We start from the raw sequence: 19,544 nt of genomic DNA, 5'->3' as shown, positions 1-19,544 counted from the left end.
TCTGCATCCTCTTGCAGACTTGAGCTCCGCTTTGTTGCCTCCTCTTGTAAACTCCTACGCTCTTCTCATTTCCTTGTGAGAAGAATGATGAGAATAACTTTCTACTTTTCCTTTTGTCTTTCATTTGTGAGGAAAACCTAACCCTAGAGATCTACTGGCTGAGATTAAATCTCAACTCATTAAATCAAGGGTAGAGATTATTCCCCTCTCTTGACCCCTTTCTCATGTTGTCCCCCCCACTTAAAGAACTCCTAGACACCTTTTTAATGTTATGTACTTTGTGCACTTTTTCTCTCATAAAGTGCACTTTTTCTCTTATAAAATGCACTATGTACTTTTCACATAAAGTCACTTTATAACACTAGTCACTTAAATAAATTAAAGTACATGGTACCTAAGCCATAAAAGGTACTTTTGCTCCAAGACATTAATAAACTCATAATGTCCCTAGACAAAAAGATTATTAATGTGTCTTCCTAGGCCAAAAGGATAAATGCCTAGGAAACACTTCCTTGGTACCATTTTTTCTCAACATATAGATCAAGGGAAGAAGAAGGTTCCTAAGACTCAAAGGGAGTCAAGTTCGAGTGGGAGTTTGCAAGTTCAGAGGGAGAATCTGCAAACCCAAGAAGAGAGCATGGTCAGTGGGGAGTAAGGAAACTTCTACAGTTGGCAAGAAAGAACTCGGTATGGGTTGAAGGCCTATCATGACAAGAAGAAACAAGAGGCTTCTGGTGGCAACAACACTACCGAGGATAGGGTATGACAAGAAGAAGCGAGAGGCTTCTGGTGGCAATGACACTACCGAGGATAGGGTTGTTCATTCTATAGGGTATGCTGCAGTGGTGGATGCCAAAGATTGGGCTGGTGTCGTTGACGAGCTACTTTTGAGTAGTGGAAGTACCTCCCTCTCTATGTGGGAGTGTTGAGAAGTGTAGCTTGGGAGGTAATCCCACAACCCCTGGGGTACTAGGTTTGTGTGGAATTGACACATGAAAAAGTGGTTTTGTGGGCAATGCACCCAAGTGGTGGCCTTGGCGCACAAGTTGGTGGGCTAAAGACCCAAAAGAAAATCATTATTTATTTCAATGGTTGCAAGAGGGCACCTTTGATGGGCTAAAGGGGAACCTAAGGCTACAATGGAGAGGGCTTATGTTAATGAAAATAATTTCATTTCTATAATAAATTGTGTTTGAGCACGTAGGCTCGGGCCGGCTTGGTCCAAAGACATGACCCTATTGGAAAATGTAACTAGTTTCAGTGTTTATAATTGTCATTTGACTCATTTAATGATGTAATTCTTGTGTATCTATCAAAAGAAGAAAGAAATGATGTAAAGAACAAAAAGAAATTATTTATGTAAAGCATGGGTTTCATGCTCAAGTCATTTGTCTCTAGGTCAAGCATTCATTTAATACTCCTAGGGTTTACATGAGTCAAAGAGTCATTGTTACAATGTAAAAGACCCATTCAGGCAATTGTATCGAGAAAGGAAAAATTATTTTTGTATGTAGAAGAATCTAGAGGACTCCCAAGACCAAGTCGACCAGCCAAGCTCAAGTTGACTTAAAGAGGGCTAATGGAGCCCCTTGGAAAGCTATATAAAGATGGATCTTCAACCTATTGCTACACACATCAAGTATACATCTCTTGGATTCGATCTGCAATTGGAAGAAGGATGTGAAGGCAAGAAGAAGTCTATCAAAGAAGAAGATGAGCTCCATAAAGTTCGGATCTCTGAAATTTTGCTTCGAACAGCTCACACATGCAAGAGGTTTAGGGTTTCTGGGCATGCAACAGGTCTGAAATTGTAGAAAGGTGTTGCAGACTAGGCTTGTGAGATCTAAAGGCTAGAAGAGCCTTGTTGTCATTGGAGATCCTATTAGAAGTGTTTGGATGGCTGGCCTAATTCTTGGTGGTAGTCTTGGGTTTTAGTTTTTGGTCTTGGAAATCTCTTTTGCATTGATTATATAAGAAGAGAAGTTATTTATGGGTTTCCCCTTGGAGGGGTTTCACCCTGGCTTGGAGCCTATATCTTATGCTCATCTTTGTATGGTTGTGATCTTCATTGTTTTGGCATTTATTTGATGATAAGAACATAAGCATAATCAAGAAGAAGAACATAATATCACAAATAACTGTCAAGTAAGGAAAAGTCAACTTAAAATGCTACCCTAATGGTATTAGAGCTAAGGTCAGGGTCATAGGCAACTAGAAGATCATTGTTGTTTGAAGTCAAAAGGGTTTCCAAGACAAGAAGTAAGGATTGTTTGTCATCTCCTTGAGGGTCGAGAAGGGCCACAATTAGGCTATATTTGATCCAAAGTATAATGCCTCAAGGAGCAGGCTGAGTCTCTAGGAGGTATCCAAAATACTTCAGAAGAAGCAGCCAAAAAGGTTAGATTTCTCTGAGATAAGGTCACCAAAATTTTGGGTTGGTTAAGGCCTTGAACATGCCTGTTTTTGTCACCCTTTCTGCTCAAGATCAGATCCGAAATTGGCAACAATAGTTATAGGCCCGAAGCCCTGAGACAAGGCTACAGGAGGGTTGTTTGGAACCAATTGAGTGCGAATTAGAGAGAGGTATATCCTTGTGGTAGAGAGAAAGCCTGGAGGAAGAATATGATGCAATTTAAGCCTAAGAATCGGGTCGAGTTTCAAAGAGACCATATCTACAATTGAGCTCAAAGAGAGACCTATTCTAGGTCGTGGGTCCTATGCATATGTACAAGGAAGAATGAAACCTGAAATTACGAAGTTTTGTGGACTAGTAGCAACTATTCTAGCCAGCGAAAGAAGACACCTTGAAGAGGATGCTAGACCGCAGGTTGGAGAGGCATTTTAAGCCTAGTCTCAAGGTCTTTGCAATGACTATGATAAGCCCTAACCAAAGGGCTGAAGATGCAGAGTGATATCGTAAGCTTGATTCCAGATCTATCATCAAGGATAGCAAAGTAAGGAAGGACTAGTGTATCCCATTCAAAGTTTGTTTGTTGTAATAGAAGCCCTAGTTTGAAGGTCGAAGTTTCAGCAAAGGTTTCAGAAGTACCAAGACCTATAATTGGTATCAGATCTATTGTTAAAAAGGACAGCGAAATAAGGAGAAGCCCTTGAAAGCTTATCCAGAATTCAAGAGAAGAAAAAGTTAGTCACCTTAAAGAGCACCTTGACTTGCCATTTTCAAAGCTTCCCTTGAAGGCAGTGTTGATAAGAAGATTGTGTCAACAGTGAAAGTGACAATGCTTTGGATTGTGAGATCAAGTTTTTGAGATCTTGAAGAAGGATTCGTAGCAGCTTCGATTGATCATGAAAGACAAAGTTATGTGGTACTTATCTATAAGATTGTTTATGCTTAAGACGAATAAAGGGTTTGCATAAAGTAATGACATGAAATGCATTAGGGTTCTAAGGTTTGCAGACTTCACCTTGTTAAAGGTTTTTGGTATCTAGGGATTGTAAACCCTAGATGGGACTTGGATTAGAAAACCCTAGTTAAGTGAAAAACTCTAACCCTAATTTGTTTGTTCCCTCATAGAAACCCTAACTCTTGACTTCTAGGGTTTGTAGATAATCTAGGGTATATGGTAAACCCTAGCAAGGGTGGAATTGGATGAAATCTAGGATATAACATCAAAACCCTAGGGCTGATACTTCCAAGGAATTTGGGGTTTGTATTTAAAAACCCTAGGAATTCACCCTCTAAGATACCATGGAAACCCTAGATTAACAAAATTGACATCATGCTTGTGTCTTTGTATATTTTGCTTGGTTGTACTTGTTGATGAAAATTGCAGGTACATAAAGGAAGCAAGATAAGGAGGATGAAAGAACAAATCAAAGCAACACTTGTGCTTGTTGATTACTTGAAAATGATAAGCATGATGGAAGGAGGGAACTATAAGGACCCTGAAGGAATTAATGCTAACAAGTTCATTGCTAATTAAAGGAGTAAGCATGCAAGAATCTTGATTTAGTATGGCATCATAGATAGAACCATGTGATAGTAAGTGCTTTGTAAGAATCATCTAGTGTTTCAAGAGTGAGAAGTGTGGGAGCATTTTGCATAATGTTCATCCATGCGTTGTCTAACATTATGTTAGAGGTAGTCATTTTTCTAAGGTGGATCCTCAAGGTCCTAAAGAACCATCATTTATGGAAGGTTCTTGGAAAAAGCATTATGACAAGGATTAGTATATATTCCATATTGTATGGAAACAATACTCTTAAAAGATGAAGGAATGCAATTGGTCAAGATGTCAACTCATTGTAGGATTCAAATAGCTAGATGATTGTGTGAAAGAGTAAGAATACATGTTTGAAGTAACTTTTGGGTAGGATTCATATGCACAGAAACCTGTGAGTAAAAGTTGGTCATAAATTATGCATGATGAGTCTTTCATTTGAATGGTGTCTAAAGAATGAATTTGACTTACTCTAGAATGGATAAAATATTAAGATTTTATCGCTAGAATATATATGTTAATAATCAACATCTAGTATAATCTTCGGAAGAAGATTGTAACTTGGTAATCAAGTTGGATCCTTGGGCACTTTGATGCATGAAGGAAGACTAGTGTGGAGATGGACCATGAGGATGTTGATGCTTTAATGAGAAAGTCATCATGATGAGGTAAACCGTAAGTCTAATATTTCTATTTTTGGTTATCTGGTTAACATATTACTTTGCTACCTGGAAGGATGTTCCAAGAATATATGATGAAAGTTTAGACAAGTTCAACTGTATGGATGGAATGTTGAGGGAAGCTCAATATCTGTTACTTGGCAATTGTGAAGTCAAGATGTACTCATCTTGGGATTGAAAGGTAGCAAAGTGGGAAGATAACCTGAAGGTCAAAATCCGTACTACAATAAAGGTGATCACTTTCATGAAGAAGTTATGATCAGCTGGAAGCTTGGAAAGGCTCAATATAATGCCTTCATTGATGATGACAAGATGAAAGTGATCGATGACCTGGAACCTGTCACAATATTGAGGGAAGAAGATGGATCCATGATACCAAGGAAGGAAGTAGGCTCGATACAATGAGATGAGGAGGAAAGAGGGAGCCGTGCAAATTTAAAGAACTTGCAGTTGAAAATCTTATAAAGACAAAACTACAAAGCTTGTGGTCTGGAATCTCCTCTGGATTTGAGAGGGGGTAAAAGAGTCCCCTTGAATAGGAGCAAGGATCTATTCACCAATCAAAGGAATAGGGATATCCTCTCTGGTTGAGAGGGAGTGATGTTGGACATCACATGTGCATTCTCTTATTCATGTGTCAGGCACTTGACCGGGACTAACAGCGATAAGTATAAGTGAAGGCCTTGGAGAGAGAATGGTGGAGAATTGGATTGTTGAAGAATGTAACTAGGTGTTGGTCTTCATAATTGTATTTGTCAAATGAAAAGAAAAGAAAAAAATTTATTATAAAAGAAAAAAAAATTGAAGCATGGATTTCATGCTCTTTTATTTATTTTCTAGGTCATAGCCTCCATTGAAGGCTTCTAGGTTTTTTCAAGAGTCAAAAGAGTCTTTGTCACATTTATTAGACCCTTCTTGGGAATTTGTATCATGTAAAGAAAATTAATCTCGAGTCAAAAGTGTCATTTGTCACCTCCTCACCAAGTCATCCTTATCCTGATGAAGTTGGCCTAGATTAAAGCTATTCGACCCAGCAGAAGCAATATAAATAGAGCCAGCTCGACTCATTTGGAAACACACTCACAAGTTCAATCTACAAGAAAAAAGAGAACGAAAAAGAGAGAATTACAGGAGAAGGCCTAATCAAGGAAGAAGCTAAATCGAAGTTTGGAGCATATCTCTCTCTCACACATGCGAGTTTTCTAGGGTTTCTGGTCAAGTTGCAGGGGCCGAAATTTCTATAGTAACTGCAGCTCTAAAATTTTGTAGCTAGGGGGGCCGAAATTCTGGATTGAAGCAGTCTTTGAGGAGATGAAACTTGGAGAATTTGGCAAAGTTTGACTACATAAATGAATGGTTGACTTGGTGATTGGAGGTCTTTTTCTAGGTCAAAAGGTCTTATATTGTCTCATTTTGATTTGATTCTACTAGTGGAAGAGTTGGATTGGGTTTTCCCCTGGATAGGGGTTTTGCCCTGGCTAAGTGCCTATATCTTGTGTCCCTTGTTCTTGTGATCTTCATACATTTGTAATTTGGTAATTGCTTGATGAAAGATAACATAATAAAGGAGTAAAAGAAGCCAACATAAATCACAAGTAATTATCAAGAAAAGAGGAATCAAACCCTAATATCTACATGCATTGATTTCTCAACATGGTATTAGAGCTAAGGTGAAGGAAGGACTATTTGAAGATCACTTTGTTGGCTATCATTTGAAGGAAGAAAAAACATCTTGGAAGAAAGGATCACTCTCTCAATGGCAAGCTATTTGAAGATGGGACTCAATCTCTTAAAAACTCCAGGAAGCTTCATTGGAAGGATCATCTACAAACTATCTAGAAGAGTCAAGAATGAAGGATTCTTAGTTGAACTTACAGGTATATTAAATGATGACAATGCTTGGATTATTGATAGTGGAGCCTCAAGACACATGACAAGAGAAAATGGTCAACTTCATACTCTATCAAAGGAATCATCATCAAACGCAGTAGAGCTTGGAAACAACAATAGCTATGCAGTCAAGGACCTCGGATCTACATCATTGAAGCTAGAAAGTGGAGCAAAGATACATCTCAACAACATCCTCTATGTCCCAGGTTTGAAAAGAATTTACCTTCCATTTCTTGTTTAGAAGATAAAGGAGATAGACTTGCTTGTATAGATGGTAAAGTTTTGGTTTGGGGAAAGGATTCTAGTTTTGAAAAGGCAAGGGTTATTGGGATTATAGAGTTATAACACCATCTCCTCAAGCCCTTGTTCATATGGAAATTAGTCCCATCGAACATTGGCATAGAAGATATGGACACATTCACTATAAGATTGTACCCTCTCTAAGTCAAATGGTGAAGGGCATCCCCAACATCAAGTAGGACCACGAAGGAGTATACAAGGGATGTGCCTTTGGATAGAATACAAGGAAACCCTTTACAAGCAGTGACACAAAGTCTAAGGAGATATTAGACCTCATTCATTCTAATGTATGTGGACCCATGTCTAATAAATCTCTTGGAGGCCACCAACACTATGTGACCTTCATTGATGATCACTCTAGAAAGACATGGCTTTCTCTTCTCAAGACAAAGGACGAAGTATTTGAAAAATTCAAGGAGTTTAGATCCAAAGTTGAGACCCTAACTGAAAGAAAGATAAAAACTCTTAGATCCGATAATGGGGGTGAATATACTTCAAAATAACTTATAGCTTATTGCAAGGAAGCAGGAATTAAGAAGGAGCTCATTGTTCCCTACAATCCCGAACAAAATGGAGTAGCAGAAAGGAAGAATAGAACCATTGAAGAATGCATAAGGACTATGATATTTAATCAAGACCTGCCAAAAATTCTATTAGGAGAAGCAGCCATGATAGCAGTAAACATACAAAATAGAAGTCCGCATAGAATCCTTGACAATATGACACCAAAAGAAGCATTTTCAGGGAAGAAACCATGTGTAGACCATCTCTGAATCTTTCGATGTCCCGCATACATTCATATTCCAAAAGACAAGCGAAGGAAGTTAGACTCTACAAGTATAAAAGGTATCTCTGTTGGTTATATCCTTTCATCAAAGGCTTATAGAATCTACATCAAAGAAGAAAGACGAATTGAAGTTAGTAGAGATCTTATATTTGATGAAAATCATGCCTACAAAAGATCCAAAGATATACCTATTGAATCTGATGAAGAAGATGTACCACTAATTGAAAAAGATGAGCAACGTGACAAGTCACCTACAAACCAAGAGGAAGAAGGACCAGGTGAACCTATTCAACCTACAATCATTCCCGAAACAAAGAAAAGGCCAAATTGGTTAAAAGCTACACTTGAAGATGCAGAAGGACACAAAGCAGCGAAGGACACATTCAGAGAAAGCAAGAAACTTAAAAGATACTCAAAATATGCAACATACATGACAAAGTTAATTGAAGCAAAACCAACAACTTTTGAAGTAACCGCTCATCAAGAAATCAATGCAAGAAGAATATCAATCTATCATGAAGAATGGGGTTTGGGAAATCGTTCCTAGAACTAGTGACAAATTTGTTGTCAATTCCAAATGGATTTACAAGATCAAACATGTCGTTGATGGAAGCATAGACAAATACAAAGCAAGATTTGTTGCAAGGGGTTTCTCTTAAAAGGAAGGAATAGACTATAAAGAAACCTTTGCTCCTACTACCAAATACACTACTATTAGATCTTTGGTTTCGCTAACTGTAACTATGGGATGGAGTATCCATCAAATGGATGTCAAAACAACGTTTCCAAATGGAACCATTGATGAAGAAGTATATATTGAACAACCGGAAGGCTTTGCGATAAACAGCAAGGAAACTCATGTTTGCATATTAACAAAAGCTCTATATGGCTTGAAGCAAGCACCTAGGGCTTGGTACACAAGAATGCATGCCTATCTATTAAAGATTGGCTTTGTCATAAGTTTTGTCGATGCAAATATCTACATCAAAATAGTGAAGAATGAACCAGTTATTATACTTTTATATGTGGATGATTTATTTATTATAGGTGTGGAGCGCATAATTCTAGAATATAAGAAAATGTTGGCAGCAGAATTTGAAATGAAAGATCTGGGACTCATGCACTACTACTTGATTAGAAGTTTGGCAAAACCTCGGTGAGATATATCTTGGTCAAGGAAAGTACATAATCAAGATGTTACAAAAGTACGATATGATGGATCCCAAGACTATGACTACTCCTATGATCACAAATCTAGAGAAGTTGAGAAGCTCTGACTCTAGTCTCGTTGATCCTACAAGTTATTGTAAGTTGGTGGGCTCTTTGATGTACTCGGTGAATACCAGACCTGAAATATGCTTTGTTGTAAATGTTCCTAGTCAATTTCAATTGGAGCCTCATCATGACCATTTAATAACTACCAAACACATTTTAAGATACTTACGTGGAACTATTCATTATTACCTGAAGTACGATGGGAAGGAAATTAAATTGATAAGTTTTACGTTTCCGATCGAGGTGGCAGTGAGACAAGATGGAAGAAGCACTACAGGTGGTTGCTTAAGTTACGGATCAGCAATGATTTTATGGATGGGTAGAAAAAAAAAGATCATGTTGCTTTAAGTAGTGTTGAAGTCGAATATGTTGTTGCACGTGAAGTAGGAAAAGAAGTTGTTTGGTTAAGAAAACTCTTATCAAATTTGTTTGGAGGGACACTGGATCCTACAATGATACATTGTGATAATCAAAGCAACATCAAGATGTTTGAAGACCTTGTGTTTCATGTCTAGACAAAGCATATTAACAACAAGTACCACTACATTAGAAGTTTGGTGTTGGATGGGGTCGTGAAACTACATTATATTCCGACAGATGAGCAGGTACTTGATGTGTTGACAAAATCTCTTCCAAATAAGAAGTATGAATATCTCAGAAGTATGCTTGGATAGGTTGATATTACAAATTCAATAGACAGGGAGAGATAAAGCATCTTGGGGCGACAAGATGCTTGGGAGGACATATGGCTGTCCTATGATGATGTCTAGATCCCAAAGTAGAGAGGGAATCATTGGTCATGTGGAGCTCTAACCTTGGATACGATACCTAGATCCCCGGGTTGGTGTTAGAGCTAAAGCTTGATGGTACCTATAGAGGCTAAAGCTTGGAACACACCTTAGTCCCACCCGGTTAGATACCCTAGTCAAGCATCTAATCTGTAGCATTGTGTTGTGACTCTTCATAGATCACGTCATTTTGAGTTCATCCATGTACCTATGTATATATATAATTATGAATACCTCCCTAGTTAAGAGGGAATGTTGAAAAATGTAACTAGTGTCGGTCTTCATAATTGTATTTGTCAAAAGAAAAGAAAAAGAAATTTTATTGTAAAAGAAAAGTATTTTTGGAGCATGGGTTTCATGCTCTTTTATTTATTTTCTAGGTCATAGCCTCCATTGAAGGCTTCTAGGTTTTGTCAAGAGTCAAAGAGTCTTTGTCACATTTATTGGACCCTTCTTGGGCATTTGTATCATGTAAAGAACATTATTCTTGAGTGAAAAGTGTCATTTGCCACCTCCTCAGCAAGTCGGCCCTATCATGATGAAATCGACCCAAATTAGGGCCATTTGACCCAGCAGAAGCAATATAGATAGAGGCAGCTCGACTCATATGGAAACACACACCCACAAGTTCAATCTACAAGAACAAAGAGGATGAAAAAGAGAGTGAATTGCATGAGAAGAAGACCTAATTCAGGGAAAAAGCTAAATCAAAGTTTGGAGCATCTCTCTCTCTCTCACATGCGAGTCTTATAAGGTTTCTAGGAAGTTGCAGTGGCTGAAATTTCTGCAGTAATTGCAGATCCGAAATTTTGTAGCTGGGGGGGCCAAAATTTCGAATTAAAGCAGACTTTGAAGAGCTGACACTTGGAGGATTTGGCAGAGTTTGTATACATAAAGGAAGGGTTGACTTGGTGATTGGAGGGGGTCTTTGTCTAGGTCAAAAGGTCTTGTATTGTCTCATTTTGATTTGAATCTACTAGTGGAAGAGTTGGACTATGTTTTCCCTTGGATAGGGATTTTTCCCTGGCTGAGTGCCTATATCTTGTGTCCCTTGTTCTTGTGATTTTTATACATTTGTAATTTGGTCACTGCTTGATGAAAAATAACATAATAAAGGAGTAAAAGAAGCCAACATAAATCACAAGTAATTATCAAGAAAAGAGGAATCAAACCCTCATATCTCATGCATTAATTTCTCAACATGCGTAAGAATTTGTGGTTTCCTTGAGGATAAAGCATCCAAGAAAAGAAAGGGACCAACACTCTTTGAAGACAGGACAGGGATCCGATAAGAGTGGTCGAAGAGGATCGATATTCTTTGAGGATTCAAGCTTGGAAATCCAAGATAAGAGTAGTCCTAAAAGGACATACCTTGTGAACATCCAGATGGTTATGTGCCTTGTAGAGGTAGTGCAATATCACATGTAAAGCCTCCCAGCACAATGCTTTTGAATGAAGATGAGTTTGTCTAGTTAGGCATCAAAGGCAATGTTGGTTGATCATAATGTTGATGCTTACAGATGGCTTACCAATCCGACTCTTCTTATGAGAACTTTTCAAAGTGAGTACTATCCTTGTACCAGTTGGACAATTATGAATACCTCCCTAGTTAGGAGAGAGTGTTGGAAAATGTAACTAGTTTCGGTCTTCATAATTGTCATTTGACTCATGTCATGATGTAATTCTTATGTATCTATCAAAAGAAGAAAGAAAATGATGTAAAGAGCAAAAAGAAATTATTTATGTAAAGCATGGGTTTCATGCTCGAGTCATTTGTCTCTAGGTCAAGCATTCATTTAACGCTCCTAATGTTTACATGATTCAAAGAATCATTGTTACATTGTAAAATACCAATTCGGGCAATTGTATCAAGAAGGGAAAATTTATTTTTGTATGTAGAAGAGTCTAGAAGACTCCCAAGACCAAGTTGGCCAGCCAAGTGTTAAATTTCGCAATCTTGCAATTAAGTATCTTAGATCTTCAAGCTTTAAGTGCAGACAGTAACAAATAATCATATAGAAGACAGCCAATGAACAGTAAGACAGCAGATTTGGTGCAAGACCAGGGAAAAACCCCACTGTGGGGGAAAGTTAGAATCCTTTAAGAATATTCTTCTATTAGATCTTCATCAAATGTTCAGCGAAGATACATAAGCAGAGTACAAAACCCTTTTCTCAATGACAACAGCATTTACCCCTTTAGGACAGATCTTCTGAAGTGTGAGATCCGATCACAAATGTAGAATAACAAATCCTTCAGCAAAGATTACAAGTGTGAGAAGAAGATTAGCTTTCACAAATGAGATAGACAAGTCTCCAAATGCGTGCTATAAATCCAAGACAATATGCCTTCACAATAAGATGATTTGGCCACAAATAATAAGTAAATATGAGAGGATGAGACTTGTAATATGAGATCTGCAAAAACTGATACAAGGGGGATTTGCCACAAATGATAACACAAGATTGAGATATAGCCAATAATATGAAATCTATCAAACAATAATGCAAGAAAGAAATCTCCAAAAATGCAAGAGAGAAATCTCCACTATATCTACCAATGATGAAACGAAATAACTGGCTTCCAATAAATCTGCTAAGATTGAGAGAGATAAAATACTGATGCAAGCGCTTTATCACCAGTGATGATAAGAGATTTGCCACTGATAATTGAAGACTTGCGAATAATGAAAAGAGATCTGCAACTAATAATCATATATGCCAATGACGATAAGGGATCTGCCACTGATAATCAAATTTGTCGCTGATGATAAGAGATTTTGCCACTGATAATTAGATTTGTCACTAATGATACGGGATTTGCCACTAATAATAATCAGATTTGCCACTAATAATCAAAGGTCTGCCAATGATGATAAGAGACTTGCCACTAATAATTAGATCTGTCAATGATGATAACAGATATGCCATTGTGTTGCTAAGTACCTTGCTTATTCAGAGGCCACGGGGTCAAATCTCCTCGATGCCCTTGGGGTTAGGCCTTACTAGTTTGGTCAAGGGGTAGATCCCTTCGGGTTGATCTACTTGGATTTTCTCGTGGATGTAGCGGTCACTCAGTGTCCATGGACCACCCTTAAAAAAAAGAGATCTACTAACATAAGAGAGATAAATTACTGATGTGAGGGTTTGATCACCAATGCAAGAGCTAGATCACCAAAGCAAGAGAGAGAGAATTCAATGTGTTGCAAATGAAGGCTTCTCTCCAATATATAGGAATCTTTGAGACAAAATCCCTAACTATTTTTTAGGTTTTTGGAAGCTCATAGAGTGATCCATTTTTGCACATGTTGAATTAGATCACTTAAGTGATTTTATTTTGCACATGTCAAAATAACTTTATAATACAATTTTGAAATCACTTTTGCACTCATAAAAATAATTTGCACTCGAGAAATAATTCACTTCAAGGGTAAAAGGGGTTAACTCATAGAGTGTTTTTCTAGGGAAATTTCTCCCTTAGTTCCACAAAATTCAACACTCCTTCTCAACTAGGGAGGAATTTTCATCAATAGTGTCAAAATTGTTGTACTTGTCAAATCATCATGACTCATGCTGAACATTCTCGAATCTAAAGAAGAATACTCATGGCAGGGGAGCCTCAGCTACCACCCTAAATCCAAGTTGAGCACCTAAATCCAAGCTCAGCCAAATAAAGGCTAAGAAACCATTATCGGGGAGTCTCAAGCTCCAACCCGGCCTAAATATCATTAGGGAGCCACATGCTACAACCAGGAACAAATACCATCAGGGGGACTCATGCTACCACCTGGAATGAATATCGCTCAATCATGAAGACTAAGAAACCATTGCTCAAACAATGAGGCTAAGAATCCATAATAGCTCAGAACATAGGCTAAGAATCCATAATAATTCAAGAACACTAGCATCTTTGAACTTGAGCGAGATACTACTTATCATGACTGGTAAGGATCACAATCCGACCTCAAGTAGCCAACACCCATTGGCTAGATGGGTGGGAACAAGATGCATGACTGGGGCATACACCTGATTGGAGGTCCCTCATCCCTAGGAGCTCACCAGCTCAATTCTTCATCCCTGGGAGCTCAACCAAGGGGGAAGAGCACACATCTCAGTGTTCTTGATCAGCTGGGTCCCGGACCCAGAAGGGGTACATCCATTAATCCAAGCATATCTCTAAAGACTAGAATTTTCTTCTTCAGCAGTGCTTTGGTAAGTATATCAGCAATCTTCTCATCAATCTAAATATGTTGGAGTCTCACTACTCCTCTTTGTACCATGTCTTGAATGAAATTATATATGATTTCAATGTGCTTGGATTTGTCATGAAATACGGGCTTCTCAGACAATCAGATCCCACTCATATTATCACAGAATATCACTGTAATATCCAGGACTTGCTCAAATAAATCTCCAAAGATTTTTCTTAACCAGACAGCTTCATAACTAGCTAAGCTAGCAGCAATATACTCAACTTCAGCAACACTGAGAGAAATTTATATATGTTTCCTGCTCATCTAAGAGATCATGGCGGATCCCAAATTGAAACAGCATCCTTGAGTGCTTTTTCTATCAATAATGTCGCCTGCCCAGTCAGCATTTGCATAACCATACAGCTTTATATTGCCAACAGTATATCGAAGACCAAAGTTAATTGTCCCATGTAGATATCTAAGCACGTGTTTAGCAGCAACCCAGTGATTATGTAAAGGCTTGGTCATGAATTGACTCAAGGTGTTTACAACATAGAAAATATCAGGACAAGTGTTCACTAGGAACATCAACGCTCCAATCAACTGACAATACTCAGATGGATCAGATAAATCAAGTCCAGCTTCATCACCATAAAGTTTCTTGAAGTTCATCTCCATGGGAGTGCTCATGGATTTGCACTACCATTCCAAACCTTTCCAATAGATTTACAACATACTTCCCTTGGGAGAGAATAATTTCGCCAAGTCTCTGCCAAACCTCCAATCCCAAAAAAAAGTGCATCACCCCAAGGTCTTTCATTTCAAATTCAGAGGCAAGCTCCCTCTTACATTGAATCATCAGAGGTTCATTACCTGTCGAAAACAGATCGTCAACATATAATACCAATATCAAAGGCATACCTTGTACAGCTTTGAAGTAGAAGTTTGCATCAGCATTGCTTCTCGTAAATCCCAATTTTACTAAGTAGTTGTCAATGCGAGAATACCAAGCCCTGGGGGCTTGTTTTAAGCGATAGAGTTCTTTCTTCAATTTACATACATGGGTTCTTCTGTCATGTACCTCAAAGCCTTGAACATATACTTCCTCTTGAAGAGCACCATGGAGAAAAGTAGTTTTGACATCCATCTGATGGAGAGTCCACCCTTGACTAGCAGCTAAAGCAATAATAGAGCGAATGGTGGTATAGCGAGCAACAGGAGCAAAGATGTCTTCATAATCAATTCCCTCTTTCTGAGAGAATCCTTGAGCCACAAATCTTGCTCTATATTTTTCAATACCGCCATCCATGCCATGTTTTATTTTGAAAAGCTACTTTGAAGTCACAAATGATTTACCCTGAGGTCTAGGAACAATTTCCCATACATCATTTTGCATAATGGATTCATATTCTTCTGTCATGGCATCTTTCCATACTTGGTTCCTTATTGCTTCTTCAAATGATTGAGGTTCACTCTGTATGATAGAACTCATAGCAACAACATAGTTTTGATATCGATTGGGCTTCTTGCTTTCTCTAAAAGTGCCCCTGGGAGCAGTATGTTTTTCAACATCCTGTAGAGTATCACGAAGCCATAGAGGCCTTTTCCTATATGGAGGAGGATCTAATGGGTCCATAGGCTCAACGGGTCCATCTTGGTCCTCATGATCAAGTTCATGAGTAGAGGGATCCACATCATCCTTTGTTTCTTTAGAAGAGATAGGAGGACTAATTGTTACTTTTTCAAGAGTTGCATCTTCATTAAATGTTATATCTCTGCTGAAGTCTATTGTTCTTTGACAAGGTATATCAATTCTAAATGCTTTAGAATCTTAATAATAGCCCACAAACATACCTTTCTTACCTAAAGCCTCAAGCTTGTTCCTCTTTTCTTTTGGTACATGAAAATAAACACGACAGCTAAAGATCCTTAAATGACTAACATCAGGTTTATTGCCTATGAAAACTTCTTCAAGAGTCTTATCATATAATGCTCGATGAGGAGCCTTGTTCTGTACATATACAACAGTGTTGGCAGCGTCTCCCCATAGAAATCTTGGCACATTCTGATCATGTAGCATGGTACAAGTAGCCTCCATGATGGTTTTATTCTTTCTTTCTGTCACACCATTCTATTCAGGATTATATGGTACAATGGTCTCTTTCTTTATACATGCTTCTCTGCAAAAGTCAATGAATTCATTTGAAATGAATTCTCCTCCATTATCTGATATGAAGACTTTGATTTTCTTTCAAGTTTGTTTTCAATCAATGCTTTGAAATTTTTAAACATATCAAAGGATTCATCTTTGTGCTTTAGAAAGTATATCCACATTTTTCTAGAGAAAGCATCCACAAAGGTGATATAATGCAAATATCCACCTATGGATGTCACTGGCATAGGTCCACATAAATCTGAATGAATTATTTGCAAGGTGTCATGAGTTTTGGTACTGCTAGAGGAGAAAGGCCCTCTCGTTTTCTTTCCACTTTCACAACCAAGGAAAACACCATCATGTTTTGATTGGATTTCTAACATTCCAGAAACCATCTTCTTTATTTAGGTAGTGCCTTATAATGAAGATGAGTTGTGAAAATTTCTAAACTGAAATTCTACTACAACTACTGATTTATTTCACCTATTCTCACAATAAGTTATTTACTAAATCCCTTCAGCAAATATTAAAATAAATTCTACTGCAATTATCACATAATTACACAAAGAAAATACACGAGAACCAATCACATCAACACAGTTGTTTTTGGACAATTGTCCCTAAAAAAACCCAATGTGGGAAAATCGGTGCAGCAAATGAGGGTTTTATTAATCTTCAACAACAATCGTTTTTACAAGGAATGATTTTACAGAGAAACTAAGAGAAAACAACTGAGAATTTCCGTTGGAAACTTTCTGACACCTTGGAGACCCTTCTCCCACTTCTGCGTCACTCACCGTAGCTCTACGTCCCTCTGCATCAGCCTGCACGAGGGCTGCGTCTCCCCTGGACTATGTCTCCCTCTGCGCTATCTCTCAATGTCCCTGCGTCACCTCCTCCTCAGTGATTGACTGCTATTGATGCCCTCCTCTTGCTCCGCCTTGCAACTCTCCCTTTGAAATCGATCTCCTTCTCTTTGAGAATCGATTTTCCTTGAGATACTGAGTATCTGTCAGTGTTTCTCCAAATGATCCTTAAGTCTTCTCTTATACTTTTCTTGTTGATGAATCAATAGTCGAGAGTAAGTCTCTAATCAATGGCTAAGATTAAAACAGACTTGATCCTCGTCTCTTAGAAGCTTCTCACCCTTATCTTTATTAATACCCATTAATATTTTAATTTTCCTAAGTTTAGACTTAGGAACCATTAAAAATATCAATTATTTAAATAACTCCTCATCCGAGTGGAATTTCTCCAAAAGATTTCTCAGTCTTGGAGATCTCATATGCCTTAGCCTCTCCACCAAAATTCAAGGCTATAGCACATCCAATGCTACCAAAAATCAACACTCCCTCTTAGCGAGGAATGTGCTCTAGCAATGCTTCACCATAGAAGCATCACACTGATCCTCCACACCAGCCCTCTATGTTGATGCTTGGCCTACTACCCCACATCCATTGCACTGTTGCTTCCTGTACTGTTGCCCATGACACTGCCATTGCTACATCTGTACTGCAGCTCCCTCTTAACATGATGCATCATGCTGCCCATAGCATTGCCACTGCTAACTATTGCACTACAACTCCTGATACGTATCCATTTCTGCTACTGAAATGGATTCTTCACCATCCCCATCTTCTCCCTGAAATAAACAAACTTTGTTATTCCTAGAGCCTTGGTGAGGATGTCTGCCACCTATTCTCCTATAGGAGTGTACCTCAATTGTACTGCCCCTCGTTGGACACATTCTCTGACAAAGTGACACCTGATACCAATGTGCTTCGACCAATCATGAAATACTAGATTTTCAGAGAGCTTGATGCAACTCTGATTATCACACAAAATCCTGGTCGCTTCCATCCTTCACTTGAATAGATTCATAAGCAATTTCCTAAGCCATATGGCTTCGCACGAAGTTGTGTTAGTTGCCATATATTCTACTCCAGCTGAGCTCAGAGCCACAGATTTTTGTTTTCTACTACACCAGGAGGTCATTCCTGATCCAATGTTAAAACAGTTCCCAGTTGTACTTTTCCGATACACTAAACTTCCAGCCCAATCTGCGTCAGTGAACCCACTCAGCCTGATGTCATTGCCTTGGGTGTACAATAGTCCATGCTCGACTGTTCCTTGTATATATCTGAGAACATGTTTGGTTTCTACCCAGTGCGCCCTCTTAGGTTCCACCATGAACTAACTGAGGGTGTTGACAGCGTAACAAATGTCTAGACTGGGATTGACCGGATACATCAGGAACCCTATAAGCAGCATGTACAAGGTGGGATCAACATCTTTGTCTTCTGATGCATCAATCTTCTTCCATTTGGTGATCATTGGAGTAGCCATAGGTCTACAATCCTGCATCTTGAATCTCTTCAAGATCTTTGTAGCATATCTCCCTTGTCCAAAAAAGATCTCACCCTTCTACTGCCAAACTTCCAACCCCAAAAAATAATGCATCTGTCCCAAATCCTTCATGTCGAATTTTGTGGCTAAGTTCTTCTTGTAGTCTTTGATGAGCCTGGATGATCCTGTCAGGAAAAGATCATCCACATATAACACCAGGGTTAGAGGCTCATTCTCTACAACAAGATAGTAGAGATTAGGATCTACGTCACTCTTGACAAACCCCATCTTCTGCAAGTAGCCATCAATTCGATCGTACCATGCTCTAGGTGCCTGTTTAAGCTCATACAAGGCTTTCTTTAATCTGCATACATGAGATTTCTTCTCATGTGTCCTAAAACCCTCTAGCTATTCAATGTATACTTCCTCTTCTATCACTCCATTCAAGAATGTCGTCTTGACATCCATCTGGTGAATCTCCCACCCCATTTGTGTTGCAAGGGATATCACGGTTCTAATAGAAGTATACCTGGCTATTAGGGCGAAGGCTTCTTCGTAGTCTATCCCTTCCTTCAGAGCATACCCCTTAGCCACAAACCTGGCTTTGTATTTCTCCACACTATCGTCTGCAACATATTTGACTTTGTAGATCCATCTCAAACCTACCACTGACCTGTCCTGAGGCCTAGGTACCACTTCCCATACATCATTGACCATTATAGAACTATATTCCTCCACCATAGCATCTACCCATACTTGATGTTGAACGGTCTCCTGAAAACTAGACGATTCCCCAACCTGAGCTACTAGGGCCTGGTATCTGTCTGGCTGTCTTCGCTCCCTTTTGTCTTTCTTGGGTGCACCAATGAAGTCCTCTGAATCCCATAGAATCTGTCAGAGTTTCTGCTCATTCTTCCACTGGTAGTGGGTACATCTATCATCTCTTCCTCTTCCTGAGATTCCTCTTGTTCCGAAGCTTTCCCTTTAGGAGACTTGCTAGTACTAGTTTCTGTTGGTCGAAGTGGTTGGACCAACAGATCGTCTTTTGAGTGCTCCTCGAAAAGCATTTCTCGGGATTTCCTGAAAGCTCTGTCCTCCATGAACTTTACATCCCACCGAACTTTACTATCTTCCGACTCCCTGGAAGATAAACTCTATATGCCTTAGCA

General features: G+C 38.7%; 1 protein-coding gene across 1 annotated transcript in view; it reads right to left on the bottom strand.

The window, feature by feature from the left end:
• Positions 1–7,563: 7,563 nt before the first annotated feature.
• Positions 7,564–19,544, bottom strand: part of LOC149200384 (uncharacterized) — a 38,343-nt gene continuing 26,362 nt past the window's right edge. The window contains exon 2 of the transcript XR_016253831.1: positions 7,564–7,912. The gene's annotated coding sequence lies outside the window, so the exon portion shown is untranslated. The remainder of the gene's footprint in view (positions 7,913–19,544) is intronic.

This window comes from Pinus tabuliformis, chromosome 2_1, assembly GCF_031772625.1.
Source record: "Pinus tabuliformis cultivar Carrire ecotype Pingquan chromosome 2_1, CPIR1, whole genome shotgun sequence".
NCBI classification, from domain to species: domain Eukaryota; kingdom Viridiplantae; phylum Streptophyta; class Pinopsida; order Pinales; family Pinaceae; genus Pinus; species Pinus tabuliformis.
Note: the sequence above shows the minus strand (reverse complement) of the source record. Positions and strands in the feature narration are given on the sequence as shown.